Genomic DNA, 22,874 nt, shown 5'->3' with positions numbered 1-22,874 from the left:
TTTTTGCTCTGACCATCCTGTGATCGCTACCTGTTGTGAATTTGTTAAGAACTGTTACATCTTTAATGATAAATCGTTCCGTGGACAGTATGTAGTCGATCTCATTTTTTGTGGACCCATTAGGGCTGATCCATGTCCATTTTCTTTGGGGCTTTTTTTTGTAGAAGGAGTTCATTGCGTATAGACGCTTTTCTTCTAGGTAGTTCATCAAAGTAGCACCTCTATCATTTCTCTGGCCGTATCCGAAATCTCCTATTTTAGTTTCTTCTTTGTTTAGTTTCTTACCCAGTTTAGCATTGAAATCTCCTATTACTAGTGTGAGACGATTTTTATGTTCTTCCATAGCCTTTGAAATATCTTCATAAAATAGTTCGATGTCTTCGTCATCATAAGCTCTCGTGGGGGCATATACCTGGATAATTTTAATTGATGTTCTTCTTATTTTGAGTATGACATAGGCGACACGATCTGATATACCTTTGATAATTTGAACATGCTTACTTACGGTTTTATTTATTATGAATCCTACTCCAAAATTACTATTATTTTCATTTCCTTTATAATACAGTAGATTCCCGGAGTTTAGCTGTATTCGGTTTTCTTCTTTCCGTCGAGTTTTCGATAGGCCTATGATATCCCATTTTATATTTTTTAGTTCTTCCTCCAGTTCATGTACTTTTTCATCCGTGGACATTGATTTAATATTGTATGTCCCTATTGACAGACTGATAGATTTTCTTGGTTTCTGTTGTGGTCGTCTTAGTGGGTTTTTGTTCTTATCTATCAAGAGCGAATTATTGCCTCCCCCAGACTCCGTGAGGCAGACCTTTGAGGTGTGGGATTCAGAAATTTCCTTACCCACCTAGGGACCATTTCCGTTTGATTTATTATTCGCCATGATAAAAAGAGGGGGGTAATGGCAGTTAAAACACCACGCTTTCCATGCGGGTTGGTGAGTTCTTATTCAGCCGCCCATTCTGGGTCAGACGCTGTTTGTAGCCGCTCACTCTGAGACAGACGCTACTGGTTTGTGATCTTATACTATCCCTAAAATCAAGGGTTGCCAGCTCCGCCATCTTCGCCGTACCGAAAGTATTCTTCGTCGCCTTGGATGCCGTTCTGGACTTCATCCGTGACCCTGGACATAGCACCTTAGCAGGTGCTAGCTTCCCGGGTCAGCAAGCTCCTGGAATCTGCAGGGGGCAGGGATTGATTCACTTTCCCTGATAGAACTTGTAACGTTACAAACGTCACATCTTTGATATTTTATTTTTAAATAATTATTTTACCTTATTTCCTTTAATATTTCATTAATAATTATCTTCTTCTAATTGGTTTACCCATTTTCCCCTTTAAAAATCGGTTGGCGCTCTCTTTTATTACCCTCTTTTATTATCTTCTATTTAATATATCTCTTTCATTTAAATCATCATACTGAACATACCTCGTATATTATTCATACTCTCCAAATATCTGTATTTTCAATACGGACATAGTACTTGGTACTTCATAGTACTTGGTTGTCATTTTAAATGTCGTTTTCAATGACAGTGTCACTTTATAGACCATAGACTTGACCCCTTCTCCCTGACATACACTGGAAGGGAAAAATTAATCCTTAAAAAGGCATGTAATTCGAAAAATAAATCATTTTGTTCCATCAAATCATCTCTTGGGGTAAGGATAACATTATATTATAATTATATTTCTCCATCTAACAGTTTTTATATTGTTTTTTTTTTATCTAACCTAACTTCCAATGTCAGACCATGTGTTTTGATGTTTTAGTTTCAAATATAATTATCTTTTAATTTACATGTATGCACGCTTAGTAATCAGAATTTTAACTATTCTCATCTAAATTTCATTTGATTTATTCTTGTCATCTGCTACTCTTTCTGACGATTAGAACGGCAGATGGCACACGTTGGTTTTTCTTCTTGATTGTTGATATGTGTTTTACTGTTACAGTTTTTGGAATAAAATCTACTTTCTCCTTTCGGGAGCAGGAAGCCCATCGCCGGCGATGCACCAGATGGCTGACAACATGAGACCATGACATATAGACTGCACAACCACCACCTCTAGCTGCAGGGGCCTTGGGCCGAAGATCCGTCCAGGCCTACGAGAAGTCTACAACAGCAGTACCATTCGACATCAAGAATATACCATCAGCTACCAAAAGCCATGAGTATAATCCAGAATTGTTAGTTTTTGGCAAGAATTTTAATACATTTGTTAATGCAATTTACTACGTCATTTTATTTATTATATCTTTATGAAAAATAAACATGATTAGTTAAAATATATTGTTTTGTTTGCTACCATTCCAATTTTCATAGTTCATATCTGAGGTTAGGACAAGACGAACACACACCTGAGTGACTGAGCTAAGCTAAGGGTGTAACGATGGCTATCTTAGTTGATTGGGGTAATATTTTCGAATGTTATTACAATTAGCTGGGTAGTCCAGCGCTTAAACTCGTTTCATACTATCCAATAGAATCCAAGGGACTCCAAAGGAGTTCCTACCCGCTACCCGCAATAAGTACTATATCGTCGGCAAAACGCAGATGGTTGAGCATTTCTCCATCTATTTTTATTCCTTTATTTTCCCACTTTAGCATTTTAAAGGCGTATTCGAGGACCGCTATAAATAATTTAGGTGAGAGAGTGTCGCCCTGTCTCACACCTCGCTTGATATGAATTTCTCTAATAGTATCATGTAGTTTTACATGCATTGTGGCGTTTTGGTATAATGTTTGCACTAACTTTGTAAACCGGTAATCTATTCTACTATTGTTCAGAGCAGTTATATTGCTGTCTAATTCCACAGTGTCGAAGACTTTGTGAAAGTCTACGAAGATAAGTACCAGTGGTCTGTTATATTCTATCGACTTTTCTATTAACGTTTTTACTGAATAGTACAGGAACGGCTTCATTACAGACTATCACAGGTCTCCCTCCGCTGGAATTATATATTTCGGCGGTAGCCTTTATGACCATCCTGAGACTCGAAGCAAACAATACTTGGAGGCCGAATTATGTATTGAATAGCCACACAAACACTACTGGGACTATACTTGACAAATCCATCTTTATGATGAACTCAGATATGATGACACCAGAACTAATCTTCACTGAGAAGATTAACACAATTATACCATCTAGAGAACAAAAAAGTACCAAATATTAATGGGGACTTAGTATGGTTCACTGATGGATCTAAAACTGCCCATGGTACTGGATCAGGTGTCTTTGAGCAAACATGTAACTACAATAAATCTTACAGCCTATGTCAACATACAACGGTATTCCAGGCTGAAGTTTTTGCTTTGGTGGCCTGCATTGATGAAATCATTGATGAACACCGTAAAGCTAAGGGAATCAACATTTACACAGATAGCCAATCGGCTATTCTGGCTGTAAAGAACCCTCTCACCAAATCAAAACTGGTGAGAAACTGCAAAGATATCCTCAATAACCTGGCAAAAGACAATAAAGTGTCTTTAATATGGGTGCCGGGTCATGAAGGGGTGCATGGGAACGAACGAGCAGATATGTTAGCGAAACAAGGCTCGGGAGAAATTTTTGAAGGCCCAGAACCTTTCTGTGGCATCACTAAAGATGCTACGAAAAACGAGGTTCGGAAATGGCTGCTAAAGAATCATCAAAATAAATGGAGAACCACCCAAGGGCAAATCCAGACTAAAAAAATAATCAAGAATATTGATAAAACACTCTCGAACAGTTTGATGAACCTCAATAAACGAGGTCAAAACGGTCACTGAAATGTTGACTGGACATTGCCGTTTAAGAAATCACCTATACAAACTAGGTAAAGTGAATGAACCATGGTACAGAAATGGAAGTGAAATGGAAGAAGAGACTGCCACACACATACTATGCCATTGCAGTGTGCTAGGTGATGTAAAGAAGGACTTTACTGTTTAAATGAGGTTTGAACCAGAAGAGATCCTAAAACTACCAATAAGAAAATTGTTGGCCTTCGTTGAGGCCACAGGACTTATTAGAGTAAGGAGAACAACAGGGTTTGGTACAAAATTTTTATGACCAAGTGCCAAAGACTAATAAGTCTCGCCTGAGTTAAAAAGAAGAAGAAGAGAAGAAGAGAAGACCTGAACATAATCGGAGGAGACGGCCCAGAAAATAATAAGCCCCAAACAACAAGGGAAATATTCTACGATCAATTGCAACAAGTAGTAGATCAAGTTAAAGGAAAGTTGATAATACTTCGCGATTTTAATGCTGGAATAGGCAACCAAGTAATACCCGGAATTAAACAAAAACAAAATGAGAATGTCAAAAACGAAAATTGAAGACGGATGATAAACTTCTTCACGAATAACCAACTTCGAATAAACAACACCTTTTTTGACCACAAAGACCAACACAAATATATACATTCCATAACACCCGTGGACAAAGATTTATGATAGATTATGTTGTAACTAACAGAGATATACATCTATAAAAAATAATCGACGTAAGATGCCTCAACTCAGCAGATGTAGGTAGTGACCACAGCCTAGTATTATGTAAAATTAGAATCACCAGGAAATACTTCACACCTAAGAGAGTGGCATCAACACAAACAAAAATCAAAGTCGAAGGACTAAATACGGAATCCATGGAATACTTATACAGAAAAAGAATATCAGAGAAGATTGCTGAGAATGGAATATTAGAAAACAATAACATCGAGGAAAGCTGGGAAAAACTCAAAAGTAACATAATTATCGCAGCAACAGAATCACTTAGAGAGAGGAAAGTAACTAATACTAATATATCAAAGAAAACCCCATGGTTTCCAGAGGAAGATAAAATGTGAAGAAAAGAACAAAGCATTTTCAGTACAGAACAAAACAAACGCAGCAGGCATACAACCACTATAAACAAATTAGAAACGAAACGAACACTTTAGCCAGACAAACAAAAAAATGGAACACTGGGAGAGCTTCTCAAAACAGACGAAACACAAAAGGAAATATGGAGAATGATCAGAGCACAAAGAAAAAAGATGAACGAACTAATAGAAACAAACACATTGATAAGGAAACTTGGGCAGACTATTTTCGATCTCTCTTCGCTAAAGGTGACGATAACGAACCACCAACACCTGAAGTGACAACAAACGAAGAAATAAACATTGAAGAAGCATAGGTAACGGAAGCATTAAGGAAATTAAAAATCACCAGGAGAGGACAGAATATCGAACGAACTACTAAAGTACGGAGGACAAGATCTGAACAAACAACTATTAAAACTAATCCAAAAAATAATACATAGTACAAAAGAGAATACCACAAGATCAAGCATCCATCCTAATACCTCTCTTTAAAAAGGGAGAAAAATTGGACCCGGAGAATTACAGAGGCATTAATTTACAGACAGTAACAGACACAATTTACAGACATAATTTACAATTTAATAACAACAAACTGGCATACTTATAAAAATGTATAAACATTTTCAATTTCGTTGCAATCCGAAAACGGAACAGTACTATATTCTGGTTCAATCGGAGAGTGCAGGAAGAGTCTACCGGTTTCGGGGCTTTTTTGTCCCATCATCAGTAGTCCCATATCCTCTTTTCTACGACCAAACCAGATGCGTGCCGTCTCGAATTGCAACGAACGAAATGTCCCGGATATCGTAGCGATATCTGCTAAGAAACAAACTTAAAATTCTCAATCTAGTAGTACAAAAACCGACAATAAATAATATTTTTCTCCATACCACCAGATCGACAACAGATGGAAATCTCTTTGGTTACTACCTCCGCGACTTTCAAAAATTATGAGCCATACGGGTGCCGAGACGAAAATTAAGATGAGGGTATTTTAAATTCACGTCCCATCAGCGTGGTAAAGTTCCAACAAGAAGGTTTCCTAAGTACTCCAAGAAGAGTAAATAAATTAAAAAATATATAAACATTTCCAATTTCGTTTCAACCCGATAACGCAGCAGTGCTATATATTCTCGTTCAATCGGAGAGTGCAGGAAAAGCCTATACCGGTTTCAGGGCTTTTTTGTCCCATCATTAGTAGTCCCATATCCTCTTCTCTCCGACCAAACCAGATAACTCGACGCGTGCCGTCTCGGATTACAACGAAAGAAATGTCACGGATATCGTAGCGACATCTGCTAAGAAATAAACTAAGTTCTCAATCTAGTAGAACAGAAACCGACAATAAATAACATCGTTCTCCATACCACCAGTTTGACAGCAGATGGAAATCTCTTTGATTACTACCTTCGGGACTTTCAAAAATGATAAAAACTGCACTCTCCGATTGAACCAGAATATAGTACTGCTGAGTTTTCGGGTTGCAACAAAATTGAAAATGTTTATACATTTTTTAATTTATTTACTCTTTTTGGAGTACTTAGGAATTCTTCTTGTTGGAACTTTACCACGCTGAGCAGATGGGACGTGAATTATTTAAAATTCCCTCATTTTAATTTTCGTCTCGGCACCCGTATGGCTTATAATTTTTGAAAGCCTCGGAGGTAGTAACCAGAGAGATTTCCATCTGTTGTCAATCTGGTGGTATGGAGAACGATATTTATTGTCGGTTTCTGTACTACTAGATTGAGAACTTAGTTTGTTTCTTAGCAGATGTCGCTACGATATGACAGGGTCAAATTTAAAGACGTTATCCATTTATTGTACGCAAGAGAGGTACCTCTAGGAATAATTAAAACGATCGAAAATATGCACCAGAACAACACACTAAGAGTAAAAGTAGAAGAAGAACTAACTAAACCAGTTGAAGTTGGCAATGGGATAAGACAGGGAGACTTCCCGAATCCTCTATTGTTCAACCTGATCATGGATGAAATAATAAAAAAAGTAAGAACAAAAAAGGATACCAAATGGGAGAAAAACAACTAAAAATAAGCTGCTATACAGACGACGCAAAACTAATCTCTCAAAATAAAGATGATTTACAACGTAAGCTGCACCAATTTAATATAACCGCTAGAAAATTTAGCATGTTAATTTCCCCAAAAATACTAAATGCATGGTTATAAGAAAAAATCTACTTACTTACTTACTTAAGTCGTCCTCTTATACCTTACGGTGTCGAGGTCCTTACGGTGTCGAGGTAAGAACAAATCTAATAAGGTGTAAATTAGAGCTGGAGAGTCAGATAATAGAACAAGTCATGGAGTTTAAATATCTAGTCATCACACTATCTAGCTACAGAAAGCTCGAAACTGAAGTGGCAGATCAGGTGAATAAAGCAAACAGAGCCGCAGGCTGCCTGAATGACACAATATGGCGAAATAAAAATATCGGAAAAGAAGAGAAAGGCAAAATTTACAAAACAGTCATCAGACCAATAATGACATACGCAGCAGAAACACGACCTAATACAGAAAGGACAAAAATAATGCTAGAAGCAGCAGAGATGAAAACACTTCCGAAAAATCGATGGTAAGACACTATGGGATAGAGTTAGAAGTGCAGATATACGATCGAGATGCAAGGTGGACAACATTAATAATTTGGTGAAAAACAGAAGAGTAGCATGGAACGACCACATAAGCCGAATGACAACAAATAGAGTAGTAAGGACGGCGAGAGACGGTTCCCCAATAGGAAGACGATTAGTGGGAAGACCACGAAAACGATAGAATGACAACTTACTGGAGGCACATTAAAAAACAGACAGAGTCATGTCTACACAAAAAGATAAAGAAGAAGGTAAATTGCGGTTTATTTGTGAGCTTATAAAAAAGGGGATAAACTCTTTGGGAGTTCGTAGTCTAATTAGAATATTTACATCATCAAGTAGTACGTAAGTAAGTGTGAAGTTATATTCGTGTGTATTTATTTTTGTTAGTTGCTAATAAATTATTAATTTATTTCACGACTTCGAGTTATTACACATCGTCAATCGAGAAGTTCGGACATAGAACAATCGAATTATATTCGAATTTATATTATAATCGAATTATACATCTAGGCTAATAACATAACTTTAAAAATTTTTTAATTTAATTCAATAACACACATGCTGTGGACCACAAGATCTAGGCCAAGTATGTCAATTTTGAAAAGACAAAACGTAACAAAATTAGGTTATACATATTACCAGACTTTTTAAAATATTCTTTTTTAATTTCCGAAGTGAAAATCGAAACCTCAAACTTTAGTTAATTAAAAAGTTAATTTTCATTACACCAGTAGATAATTATGGCTTAATCCAATATAAAAAATTTTTTTTGAGTATGAGCTTAATACAATACTCAAATTTTACTTAATATTTTTCAACACTTCCGCTGAACACTGCCAAATATTTTTGTTTTGTATAGCGGCGATGGGTATACCGTCTAACTCTACAATAATTCTCTTAGCATGGAACTAGGAACCACAGAAAAAATCAGCAAACAGTAACCTTGTTTAATCAGAAAGTGGAATAATAAATGCGGTGACTTACGTTTAGAAGTTCCTGTTGTTTTCTTCTTACCAAAAATTAACTAAAAATACTGCCGCACAATATTCTATACCGGCTTAATTTAAATTAAATCTTTAAACGTCGATAAAAAAGGTACGAGAACCAAGAACACTTATTTATATATTTTATAACACACGGATGATTTACTGGACTTACCGGTATAGGCACAGTATAAAGAGGGAACCTCTATATACTGTGGTATAGGTAAAAATGACTACTGGTTGACTGGTTGTGGTTTGTGATTTTTCACAGGTAGTTGTTTTGTCGGCTACCCTGCCTCAATCTTTCTACCTGAAGTGTCAAAGCCCACAACCCGGCTTTAAGTGAAGAAATCTCCCTCCCCTTTTATTTTGATCCGTTTTTTCCGTTTATTGCTAAATACATTGAACACGTTAAATACATTTGTTGTTAAAAATAATGTAAATATTATACAGTAAGGACATTTAGGTTGAAATAAAATCATTTTCTCGAGAATGGGCGATTCTGGAGATAAATCCCGAAACAAGTCGATTTTTATTGTTAAATTACGATTTTTTGGCATATATTATATCATACTAGTGACGGCCTCGGTCTGGGCGTAATGACGTGGTCGATAATTTTTTTTTAACGAGAATAGAAGTCGTGTGATAGCTCATTGGAAAGGTTACTTAATTCTCCCTTCAGTAATATAAACAATAACGTAATTATTTATAAAGGGGGTGTCCAATAGTTTTTTTTTAATTAAATTAGTTGATATAAAAAAAGAATGTATGTAATTTATTTAATTCAAAATACATTTTATTGCTCTCGGAAAAGAGAAAAAATGTTTGTTTGACAAATAAATATGGGTTCTCCCTTAAAATCAAGTTAAAGCTGCCACCCTCCTACCTTTTGGCTGTTCTAACATTTAATTTAAGCGAAAAGAAATGTTTATTTACGAAATAAACATTTATTTTCTATTTTCTGACAGCAATATAATGTATATTGAGTTAAATAAATTACATACATCCTTCTTTTTGCGTTAAATAATTTAATTCAAAAATTATTTTTTGGTCACCCTGTATAAGAAATGGTATTACTGTTGATATTACTGAATATAAAATTGAATAACCTTTAAAATGACATAGCACACGATATATCATAGTAGAACCTAAAAGAAAACGTATGAGCACTATGCCGTCACTTTTTAGGGCACATGCGTCGACAGTGGCGCATCAAATTTTCCACTTATGGATGGGATAAATAAAGGGTGCCCTCCCTAACTTCCAGAATTCTTTTTTTATTTTTTAAGTTTTTGTGATTCAAAAATAAGAATTAGCGCAATTTTAACCCACCAACCCCTTCCCCCTCCCTCACCAACAAAAACGTCATTTTTCGTTCTTATTTTTTTTAGGTGGGATGAAGTAAATTTCAAAAAATTCTCACGTTTAGATGAAGCTTTTAAAAAACACGTCTATTTTTTATTGACCCAAAGAATGAGTGTATGTACATAAGCTCAAAAAAAATTTTATTTTTTTTGGAAAAAAAGCGTATAATTTCTTTTTGGAGATGGCTGCAGGTAATTTTTTTTTATTTTGTGTATTTTATCAAACACTATATCTCTAATTGTTTTCAGATTTTTCCGTAAGCGTCGCCCCCTTCAAAAACCCGAAAAACTGCTTTTTAGTAGGGTTTTTTTGGGGATTTTTTCTATTCTATAGACTTCAAAATAGTTCAAATCCAAGTTTTTTTATAGGTTATATGTAAATTGAAGCAATACTGATTCCTTTAGAAAATAAAAAAAAAATAAATTTTTCGATTTTTGAACGTGAACTTTACGGAAAAATCTGAAAAAATTATAAATATAGTGTTTGATTAAATACATAAAATAAAAAAATAGACCCGCAGCCATTTTCAAAAAGAAGTTACAGGTTTTTTTTAAAAAAAAAAACAATTTTTTTGAGGTTATGTACACTCAACCTAGGGGTTTAAATAATAGACGAATTTTGTAAAAGCACCAACAATGCGTGTAATTTTTTTGAAATTTTAAAATTGATTGCATCCCAGCTAAAAGAATAAAAACGAGAAATGCCTTTTTTGATGAGGGTAAAGGGGGAAGGGGGTGGTGTGTTAAAATTGCAGTGAATCTTATTTTTTAATCACATGGAACTTAAAAAAATCTAAATTGAGTTTTAGGAGTAAGGGAGGGTACCCTTCAATTTATTTATCCCGTCCATAAGTGGAAAGTTTGATGCGCCACTATCAATGCATATGCCATTAAAAAGGGTCGGCATAGTGGGCCGACGGGGTTCTAACCAATGATCCCCGGACAAATTATTCTGGACAAAAAAATCCCCACAAATAATCCCCAAACAAGTAATCCCCGGACAAAATATCCCCACAAAAAATTCCGGACAAATATTTCCCACAATTTTTTTTGGACAAAATATCCCCACAAAAAATTCCGGACAAAAAATCTTCAAGAAATGTTTGCTGCCCGGCTAAGGCTCCACGGGGGACAAATTTACGCTAGCAGTAGCCGTAAAACGAACTTAAGGTGCCGCGGAACGGAATAGGAATAGCCAAACTGAACCGACTACAGGACTTGTGCGTGTGCGTAGTTTGCAATATACAGCAAGGAAAAACAATAGGTATACATGCTCCCTCATACGTCATGGGATACCACTATACCACTCTATCTGTATCAGTAGAATAGAGAGGGCGGGTCAAGTTCCACAGCACTTAGGCCACAATGGACAGCCTAAGTCTGACGTCACCAATATATTGACTCCAAACAATTTGTTTGCAACGTTAAATGCTCATAAGAAATTTTTCATTTATGTGCTTTGTGTGGCAAAATAAGACTTTTCATTTAGGTATTTCGTTAAAGAAACGTGTTAATAAAGAGATTTTTATTCGTTTTTGCTCAGGTGGTTTTTATTCCTTAGTGGTTGAAAATAAACATAACCTCAAAACTGTTTACGTTCTAATCATTGCATTAAATTAACTCACCTGAGCAAAAACGAATAAAAATCTCTTAACTGACAACTTTCTTTAACTAAATACCTAAATGAAAAGTCTTATTTTGTCACACAAACCACGTAAACAATAAACTAAAAATTCCTTATGAGTGTTTAAGATTATAAACAAAATTGTTTGGAGTAAAATATAAGTTCCTCTCAATTTTGTGACGTCAAGACTTAGGATGTCCATTGACCCATTGTGCGTCCTCCCAGGGGGTTGTCGTCCTTAGTTCATTATCCATCCTGCCATTTCCAGGAAGGCGGACAAATCACCATGAGACATCTCCCCTATGTCGGCAGGTGTAGGCCAAGGCTCGCCGAATGCATACTCACGTATTGACGATAACTCCGGATATTCACATAGGACATGCTCGACAGTTTCGTCATCTCGTTCACACTTCCTGCACATAAGTGGGTCTACTAGCACCAGTGTGTGGAGGTGTTTTCTTAGTTGACAATGGCCACTTAAAAAACCAACTGTCAAGCGTAGGTTTTTCCTGGTCAGTCTCAAGTAATTTTCTGATGCTAAATTCCCAAGGTTCCTTAGTGTTTGTTACCTTGGTAAGTCTACATTCTGGCCCTTCTTCCTCTCTTTTCAGAGTTTGCGCGTGGGAGTGACATTTGGCAATTTTCACGATTTTTGCAGTTGACCAGCCAAAAGATCACCGGGTCCTAAGAATCTTAGGCCGGCTGCCTTCCTAGTTAGCTGGTCAGCAATGCTTCTTCTTCTTCTTCTTTTTGTATAGACAATTCTCTGTCTGTTTATTTTTTCAATATGCCTCTAGTAAGTTGTCGTTCCACCGTTATCGTGGTCTTTCCACTGATCGTCTTCCTATTGGGAACCGTCTCTCGCTGTCCTGACTACCCTATTTGATGTCATTCGGCTTATGTAGTCATTCCATTCCATTCTGTTCCATTCTGTTTCTTACCCAGTTATTAATGTTATCCACCTTGCATGTCCGTCGTATATCTGTACTTCTAGCTCTGTCCCATAGAGTCTTACCATCGATTTTTCGAAGGGTTTTTATCTCCGCTATGTCGAGCAATATTTTTGTCCTCTCTGTATCATGTCGTGTTTCTGCCACGTATGTCATTATTGATGACTGTTTTGTAAATTCTGCCTTTCATTTCTTTTCGGATACTTTTGTTTCTCCATATTGTGTCATTTAGGCAACCTGCGACTCTGTTTGCTCTATTCCTTGATCTTCCACTTCTGTTTCGAACCTTCCGTAGCTGGATAGTGTGATGCCCCTATGTATTTAAACTCCATCACTTGTTCTATTGTCTGACCCTCCAGCTCCAATTTACATAAGTATTATTGGATCTGCTGTTATAACCATCAATTTTGTCTTTTTTGAGGAAATTAACATGTTAAATTTTCTGGCGGTTATGTTAACTTGGTGCAGCATACGTTGTAAATCATCTTCACTTTGAGAGATTAGTATTGCATCGTCTGCATTGCAAATTATTTTAAGTTGTTTTTTTCCAATTTGGTATCCTTAGAAAAGAGGTATTAGGATGCTTGATCTCCATTCTTGTGGTATTCTGTTTTGTTTTATTATTTTTTATATTAGTTTTAATAGTTGTTAAGTTAGATCTTGTCCTCTGTACTTTAGGAGTTCGTTCTATATTCTGTCCTCCCCTGAAAATTTTCTATTTTTTAATTTTCTTAATGCTTCCTTTACCTATCCTCCCTCGATGTTTATTTCTTCGTTTGTCGTAACTTCAGGTGTTAGTGTTAGTGTTTCATTATCGTCGCCTTTGGCAAATAGAGATCGGAAGTAGTCTGCCCATGTTTTCTTCTGAATGTGTTTCGCTTTTATTAGTTCGTTCATCTCCTTTCTTTGCCCTCTGATCATTCTCCATACTTCTTTTTGTGTTCCGTTTAAGTCGTGTTCCATCTGTTTTGAGAAACTCAGCCAGTGCTTCCTTTTTATTTGTCTCACTAAAGTATTCGTTTCGTTTTTGATTCGTTTGTAGTGGTTGTATGCCTGTTGTGTTTATTTTGCTCTGTATTGTAAAAAGGCTTTCTTCTTTTCTTCACATTTATCTTCACTTCCTCTCTAAACCACGGGGTTTTCTTTAATGTGTGAGTATTCGTTACTTTTCTCTCTCCAAGTGATTCTGTTGCAGCGTTGATTATGTTATCCTTGAGTTTTCGCCAGCTTTCATCGATGTTAATATCGATTCTAATCTAATATTGTCTCATCGATTCTAATATTCCATTCTCAGCAATCTTCTCTGATATTCTTTTCCTGTATAAGTATTCCATGGATTCCGTATTTAGTCCTTCGCCTTTGATTTTTGTTTGTGTTGGTGCTGCCCTCTTGGGTGTGAAGTATTTCATAATGATTCCTATTTTACATAATACATGGTCGCTATACCATATATGGACAATATGGTCGCTACCTACATCTGCTGAGTTGAGGCGTCTTCCGTCGATTATTTTTGATGGATGTATATCTCTGATGGTTACAACATAATATATCATAGATCTTTGTCCACGGGTATTATTGAATGTATATGTTTTGGTCCTTGTGGTCAAAAAATGTGTTGTTTATTTTAAGTTCGTTATTCGTGCAGAAGTTTATCATCAGTTCTCCATTTTCGTTTTTAACATTTTCATTATGTTTCTGCTTAATTCCGGGTATTACTTGGTTACCTATCCGAGCGTTAAAATCCCCCAGTATTATCATCTTCCCTCTAGCTTTTCCACAGCAATGCGATTGCCTTTATTCCATTGTGTCCTTTAACCCACCTCAGGATGATGTGGTTACCATCCGAAGCTTGGTCTAGTGACTCATGATACTCCATTACTAGTCCTGATATGACACGTGATCTGTTCAGAGTTAGTAGCGCTTGTCTGCTGTCTGTGCAGTTATTAGGGTTTTACCGGCTATACCTTTCCAAGTTATCTCTTTTCCGCTATGGCGATACCAGCCAGTTCATTCTGAACTAAGCTGGCATCTTTGCCCATATCCCATTTTATACTAAGATTCAATGATCTGGAATATATCCCGCATCCTGAGCCTTTTTCTATTTTAGAGCCGTTGGTGTAGATGAAATATGCATTTGACACATTTGACTCCCTTGGATGTCCTGTTTCGATTTTGTAGCGTTTGTCGAAGACAAACGTAGGTTTAATTGAGTCGCATCCATGGCCTGCATGCAGCTGGGGCAGTGCCTCCAGCTCAGCCTGCCAGAAAGGACATCTCAATTGTCCCTTTCCTACATCAAGGTTTGCACCCGCTGAGCGCAATCTCATCATCGTCATCAGCGCCACCTCTTTAATATATATGTCTAAAGGGGTGATGCCAATGAGCAACTCCATTGCAAAAGTTGGTTAACTATTTAGATGGGAAATAAGCCACAATTAAATTGATAAAATAATTTTATTAACGTTTCGACGCCCAAATCGGGTTCTTCTTCTTAAAGTCTCCTCTCCTATCGGAGGTTGGATATCATAATGGCTATGGTCACTTTGTTGGCTGCTGCTCTGAATAGTTGTAATGAACTACAGTTAAACCATTCTCTAAGGTTCCTCAGCCAGGAGATGCGTCTTCTTCCTATGCTTCTTCTTCCTTGGATCCTTCCTTGCATAATAATTCTCTGCAACTCATATTTTTCTCCTCTGGTAATGTGACCCAAATATTCCAGTTTTCTAGTTTTTATACTTTTCAAATCGGGTGTCGTTGTCAAAATACAAAATACTACTAAATTAAACAAAAATGTTGTTGCTAAGTAAAAAATTCTTCTACTACTTTATTTAATCTGACTCATGTATATTGGCAATTCAAACGTATATTATACATTTTAAAGTAGAAGACTTTATGGTATTGCCAATATTTATGAGTAGCGTTCCTGGGACGACTTTACTAAAAGATAGTTCATTAGATTATATGAAATCAATCCCAACTCAAGAAGAGACAATAAAATTTACAATGGAAAAGGAATACAATAACACTTTGACTTTCCTCGATGTTTTAGTCTCAAAGAAGGATACTGGATATGAGACTCAAGTATATAGAAAACCAACACACACCAACAGATATCTCAATTAAAAATCAAATCACAACATCAACGTTAAAAAGGGAATCGTTAAATCCTTATATGATAGAGCCAAAATTACTTGTTCTAACGAAAATTCATTTTTAGAAGAATTAACATCTGTTTTAGTTTAATTATTTAGTTTAATTATTTAATTATTTTAGTTTAATTAGTTAACATCTGTTTTATTAAAAAATGGTTAACTTTTTCGTTTATAAATACGGAATTGTCAAGATTGTATCGAATGGAACAGAACAACTTAGAACGGGATCCTACAACATTCACAAGAAATAATACGAGGAAAATATCAATACCATATATAAAAGGACTATCCGAGCAACTTAAAACAATAGGAAATAAATTCAACATTTCAGCAACATTGAAAACAACAAACACATTGAGATCTATTTTATCTAAAACTAAACCTAACAATGAACAAGAAAGAACAAAGAATTGCATTTATAAAATACCTTGTGAATGCGAAAAATTTTATTTCGGTGAAACATCAAGACCATTAAACGTTAGAATAAGTGAACATCAGTCTTATATTAAAAATAGAGAATTTGATAGATCTCAAATATGTCAACACGCATGAGATAATGAACATAGAGTTCAGTGGAGAGATTCAACTATAGTCCTGAAAGAATCAGATAGTAAAAAGAGAAAAATCAAAGAAGCGGTCCTAATTATGCTAAATGAAACCAATTGTGTCGCAAATTCCTTGGTAGAATGTAGTAATAGGATGTGGTTACCCATACTGAAAGAGGAAGTCAATAGAAAGAAAATATGTGCCACGATTAGTAAGTCAATAACATATCGAGTTAGTACATATTTTATATTTTAGTATTACTTATTGTATATTTATGTATTATTAATAGTATTTATAATTTAAACATAATATTAAAGTCAGAATTTGGTATTAGTTTTTAAAAGTAAATTAAATATAAGACCAAATACTTACGATATCAGGGATAGTATCACGATGTTTTTTTCCTGGTTTTCCCTCGTGATTTACTATGGAATCTCTAACGCGAGAATTTTACTGTCAACGTTGCATTTGGTTGTCTTTTTAAAGACAGATCACATGCTATGATTTTTTTGTGACCGATATTCTTGAGTTGGGATTGATTTCATGAATGATTGTAATAGAATGAACTATCTTTTAGTAAAGTCGTCCCAGGAACGCAATTCATAAATACAGTGGAACCCCGTTAACTCGGATTAATCGGGACCGCGGCCGATCCGGGTTATCGAAAATTCGGGTTAGCCGGAGAAAATGGTAAAAATTATTAAAATATGGTATGCTTATAGATAAACTCCGTTATAATTGGCACACAGACACTTGTAAACCACGTTCGCGTTCCACACATACAAAGCGTCGTCGAGAGTCTCATTTTTAGCTTTCTTATCTTTGCACCGATTGTCCAAACTGTCTTTTGTTATCATTTTGAAACAAAAACAACATTTTAAGTTTTATTGCCATTACGTAGACAAAAAATCACGGAAACACAAAATCTGAATATATTTACGAACGATTACAGAACGGAACGAACAATGCGACTTTACTACACACAATACCGTCTCGCAACGAGAACGAACTTATGTTATTTAATAAGAGTGAAGACTAAGACCATTGTTTGAAAAATAATTTTTTAATAGTTTTTTCTAAACAATGCTAAGACAGTTTCAAGTAAATAAAGGATACTACAGATGCTTGTTGGTTTCGATAACACATTTTTACTAAGGTATATTATGTATCAAATTACACAAATACGCATTATCTCTCATTGTATAATGTGTTTGACATTGAAAATTGAAACGAATGAACTACATAGGAATTCGCTAAAGCGACAAATTTTTACGAAGAAAGTTTTATTATGATAAATAAAATTAGCCTGAAAAATATAAGATATTTTAGTATTGGAACAATATGTTTATAAGGAAAGATAAAAGAAAATATTTTAAGATGTTGAAAAGAAATTGGAAAATCCAGCATAAAGGACATACATTTTTATTGTTGTAATGTTTGTCTGATAAAAATCGGTCCGGGTTAGCCGGACTTCCGGGTTATCGGGGGCCGACTTATCGGGGTTCCACTGTAATGGCAATATCATTTTAAAGTCGTCTACTTTAAAACGTATAATATACGTCTGAATTGCCAATATAGAGTCAGAATAAATAAATTATTAGAAGAATTTTTTTACTTAGCAACAACATTTTGGTTTTATTTAGTAGTATTTTGTATCTTGACAACGGCACCCGATTTGGGCGTCGAAACGTTAATAAAATTATATTTGCAATTTAATTGTGGCTTATTTTCCATCTAAATAGTTAATCATAAAAATGCCACAAGGAAATAGCTTCAGAACAGCAACAGCAACAGCAACAGCAATAGAACAGTTGGTGTTGTTTTCATGGCGCCTGTTATATTTAGGCAAGCCATCCGCTGAATGTGGTTTAGTTTGTTGATCGCTGTTGCTTGTAGCACTTTTGGTACCCAAGCAATACCTCCGTAAGTTAGAATTGGCCTAATGACAGTAGTGTAGATCCAGGCAACCGATTGCCGATACTGTTTATAGGCAATATATACTCTTTTAGCTCTACTATCTAAGGAGTTATGACTGTAGTTTCTACCTGTTCAGAGAAGTTCGGACTGTAATTTTGAATCCTAGGGGGTGTAAAGCTCGTGATCCTCCTTTTTCTGATGAAGGGGACCATCTCTGTCTTTTATAGATACTGAGTGTTCCTTGTACCACGTGTCTATTAGTCTGAGAGCAACTTGTAATGTCTCACATAGTGTATTATTAAACTTACTTGTCAAGACGGTTATATGGTCTGCATAGGCTATTGTTTAGAAACCGTTCTAACTGAGTTGGTAAACCACGATATCCAAAATTTTCTAGCTGCTAGTGGGTACATCATGGACTCAAAAAACAATAAAAACAAACAAACCAACAAAAAACCAAAACCAAATACCCAGGCTGGACCAAAACGTTCACCTCAGCTAGAAGCCGCGGTTGAGCATGGACAGCAATGTTCACCTCAAATTTCGGCTCAAACGGAGGCTGGACAAAAACGTTCACATCAGTCTGAAGCCTGAGTGGAGAATGGACAGCAATGTTCACCTCAAACTTCGATCCAACGAGAGGCTGGACAAGGATCCCCTCAGGGTAATCGACCAAAGCGCCACAGACTTTGTGGCGCATGAAGGAGGAAGGCCAGAGAGGTGACGGGGAAGACACCTACGGGAGCCACCCATCCCTCTCCAGTCTCTCTCAAAACAAAGGTGAAGGTGCCCGCATAAGAGGCTGTCAATAGTTCCACCTCCAAAAGAGGACAGAAACCCGCGGTGTGAAGCGCCTTCGCCCAAGCACTTCTACGGATGTCACCAGAATCACAAGAAGGTACACAGCCATGGAAACGACACTGCCCCTTACCAAAGCTTTGCGGAAGCCGCCGTGGCACACCTAAGGGTAGCTATCATAGATATGGCAAACCCGTACGGCAAGGTTACTGCCGACCGGGAAAACCATATCAAACGCAGCTTATGGAGAAATTGGACAGAGCAATCTTGTTCACTTCCAACAGCCAAGCAATAGCACCCACGTTTAAGTCGTGGACCTATTCTGGTGAGATCATCAAAGAAGTTTGTGATGACGACGGGGCGCTTACGTGACAATGCAATCTCCAACACAAAAAGGTGGCAACCGTGATACTCTACCGCCATCTGGATGTAATGGAGAATACAATAGCATTATTCCAAGAACCTTGGATAATTAAGACCAAAATAACTAGTTTCGGCAGTCTAAATGGTCAAATATTCATCTTACCAAGCAACCAACAACCGAGAACAGCAATAATATGTTCCCAGGAAAATCAAAGCTTCCTCCTGGTGCAGTTTTACACATCAGATGTAACTGCTGTTAAAGGAAAATGTCCATGGGGAAAAGGCAAAAGCAGAGATTTAATACTAAGATCGGTTTACCTACCCTCAGACGCAGCCACCCTACTACTCGAGTTAAGTCTATGACTATATTATTAGAAAAGATTTGTATATCTTCAATAGAGGCACGGAACCTACATTTATAAATGTTCGTAGCCAAACACTCATAGATATCACGAGAGCAACAGCAGAAATATCTAATAAAATTCAGAATTGGCAGGGTATCCCTATGTCTGATCACCTCTGGTTGACCTATATTATTAGTCTGCAACAAGCCTTATCAAATCTCGCGATCCTAGGAGGATTGATATTTATCAATCAAACCACAGAGAAAATTTGCAGACAAAAACTGTAAGAAAATCGAAGATTTTGTGTAAGCTTCCAGGCTACAAAAGGCGCTCTTAAAAGATCCACATCAGCATATTAACAGAGAAAGATGAAATCAAAAACTTCCAACCTTTGCGAAAGTGCTGAGATCCTGATGAAAACACACTTCCCTAGTTCTGCTACCTCAAAAGCACTACTGGACGGAAGAAATAATCATACCGACACCGAATGACTGGCATCTTGCCAGAACATTAATTAGTTAGGAAAAGGTAAGATGGGCCATATCGTGCTTCGCCCCTTTCAAGTCACCAGGACCTGACGGAATATATCCAGCCCTACTATGGTGGGGACTGGATATCCTTTTGCCGCACCTTGTGGGAATGTTCAGAGTCTCCTTGACTTTGAGATATATTCCTAGAAAGGGGAGAGAGGTACATGTGGTCCTCATATTGAAACCAGGTAGGATGGATTACACCCTACCAAAGGTTTTACGACAAATCATCCTAACATATTTTCTCTTGAAAACGATGGAAAGGGCTAGAAATTCGAGATGCGCGAGATACATAAGGGATAAAGTTCTGGTTCATAAGCCACTTCACCCAAATCAATATGCATATACTTCGGGAAGATCTATCGGTTCTGCACAAGTAGTCGGAAGAATTGAAAGATCGCTGGATAATAAGATAATAAGAATCCACCCTAGGTATATGTATAGACATTGAGGGAGCGTTTGATTAAACATCATTCCCAACCATCACCTCAATGTCAGGAATGTCCCCCCGGCCTTTAGCGAATGAATATTTAATAAGCATAAAAGTAGAAGACGTTTCCGTTACTGGGATGGTTACGAAGGAATGTCCACAAGAGGGAGGTGTTATCACCACTCCTCTGGAACCACTATAAATACTACTATTCGGCAGCAAATATTTCTTGGGGATTTTTTATCCGGAATTTTTTGTGGGGATCTTTGTCCAGGGATTCTTTTGTCTGGAGATTGTTTGTGAGGATTTTTTGTGAGGATTTTTTGTGGGGATTTTTGTCTGGCGACTTTTTTGTCCAGGAATAATTTGTGCCGATTTTTTGTCCGGGGAAGACTTGTCCTAGCTTCGGGCTGACAGAGTTGAAAATAAGAAGGTCCTTAGGCGGCTGAATCAAATAACACAATTAGTCAATATAATAAAGAGGCGTAAGCTGGAATAGTTCGGTCGCATTATGAGATCAGCATTGATCTTTTACATCTAATCATTCACGGTAAGGTCCAAGTAAACGTGGTCCTGGTAGAAGAACATCATAGCTTAAAAATCCAAAGCAATGGTACGGAAAATCGACTACACCATTATTCAGAGCTGCTGTCAATAAAACCACGATAGCGAATATCGTTGCCAACATGATATCCAACGATCAATAACGATTGGGTTTGACTCCCCGTTAAATAGTTTTGGTTTTCAAAAAAAAATTGTATTGCCGTTGTTTGGGTTACGTTACACTTGCCATTGTTAAGTTAGATTAGTTCTACTTCTTACTGATTTTCGAGGGGAACTGAATCAGTTCTCCTATAACATGATACGAACAGACATGTACTATCCTTAGTATAGAATTGGTAGATGCGCTAAAAAAGAAGGAGAAGAGAAATTGCTTGCAAACGCTAGATGATATGGAAGAGATAAAGGGCGAAATAACTAGGTGAAGTCTACAAATTGTGGTATGTAGGGAAAGGTAACATAGGGAACACAGTTAGCTGATACAGAAATAAAAAATAACGTAGTAGAAGTTGTAAGAATCAGTGATAAAACAATAACAACCTTTGTACTTGATAAAGAAGTGTTGAACGTTGTGTGTGTATGCTTCTTTAATTATTGGTCTTTTTGAGAATAAAGGACCGATAGGAGGTGATTTTATTGCACATGTAGGCCAAACAAAAAGAGAACATAAAAAAGATTTGCATGAGGGCTATGGAACTAGAAATGAAGCTGGAGATGACCCACTGGAATTAGCAACAGCATTAGATAAAATATGATTGTTAATACGTTTTTCAAAAGAGAGAAAGTAAACTTGTCGCATACAAAAGTGGACATAATTACTCCCAAATATACTACTTCATGACAAGAAATACTTGATATCAGGGAAGGTGAAGTCAAACTTAGAGCAAAGAAAGCAAAAGAGTTTAATTGAAATGATGTCAAAAAGTCTTTGAAAAAGTACTTTGATAATTTCTTAAATAAAACATTTAAAACCAGTTGGACTAACGGAGGCACTAACAGTAACGATAACTATAATACCAAACGAAAAAGTGTTCATGAACAAAAAAACATAAAAGAAAGGTAATATTTTGGATATAAATATTTTGGACCAGATGATATTCCTGGAAAAGTGTAAATATTTCTGGGAGTACAGGAATAAAGAAATGCTCATACGGTATTCATTGATCTTGAGAGAGATCATAATATACTTCTTTGGATTATTCTGTGAGGACGATCAAGCCTCTGAGCGTGAATATGTGAGAATTGTGAGAGACATGTCTGAGAGAGTAACAACTAGTGTTAGGACAGGTGTGGCGGAGACTGTTAAATTTACTGAACCACCTTTTTTAATTACTAATGAACAAAGTGGCTTCCGTATTTAATTTTATAAATTGTAATTTATAAAAAGCATGCAGTAACTTACTGTTTTTTGTTTTTGTTTTCCAATTCCGTTAACTGATACAGACCGCACTACTATTTTACTTTTAGACCGTCTTTGATTATTATATTATTTAAATATATCCTTAAAATTTACATTATATTAAGTGTTACCTTTGCACGTTGTTCACTGATCACATACCAGGACCGGACTGCAGCATCCAATCAAAGCCTAACTATATTTTTCTCACATCGAAACACAAAAAATATGAAAATAAACGCAGATAAATAAAAGCTACAGAAATAGTTAAGAGCGTAGGCGCACAATTTCATGCCAATGCTTTTTAAATGCATTAATTTTTTTCGAATCCTGGAAAAACTAATACATAAATACTTTTGAAAAATTTAAACGCAGTATGAAAGACTACAATATTACCGAGGCCCGAAAGTCCCTTAAATAAAAACAAAA

At 36.3% G+C, this 22,874-nt stretch overlaps 1 protein-coding gene across 2 annotated transcripts in view; it reads right to left on the bottom strand.

Annotated features, from left to right (window-relative positions):
- The window catches only part of LOC126881347 (uncharacterized), a 179,801-nt gene extending 157,226 nt beyond the window's left edge, over nucleotides 1-22,575 (bottom strand). The window contains exon 1 of one of the 2 annotated variants that reach the window (XM_050645584.1): nucleotides 22,452-22,575. The gene's annotated coding sequence lies outside the window, so the exon portion shown is untranslated. Of the gene's footprint in view, nucleotides 1-8,471; nucleotides 8,496-22,451 lie in introns of those variants that run through there. The other variant, XM_050645585.1, reaches the window with a different exon arrangement.
- Between the last annotated feature and the right edge of the window lie 299 nt (nucleotides 22,576-22,874).

The sequence above is a fragment of the Diabrotica virgifera genome, chromosome 3, assembly GCF_917563875.1.
Source record: "Diabrotica virgifera virgifera chromosome 3, PGI_DIABVI_V3a".
NCBI classification, from domain to species: domain Eukaryota; kingdom Metazoa; phylum Arthropoda; class Insecta; order Coleoptera; family Chrysomelidae; genus Diabrotica; species Diabrotica virgifera.
This window is presented reverse-complemented; position numbering and strand designations above follow the sequence as displayed.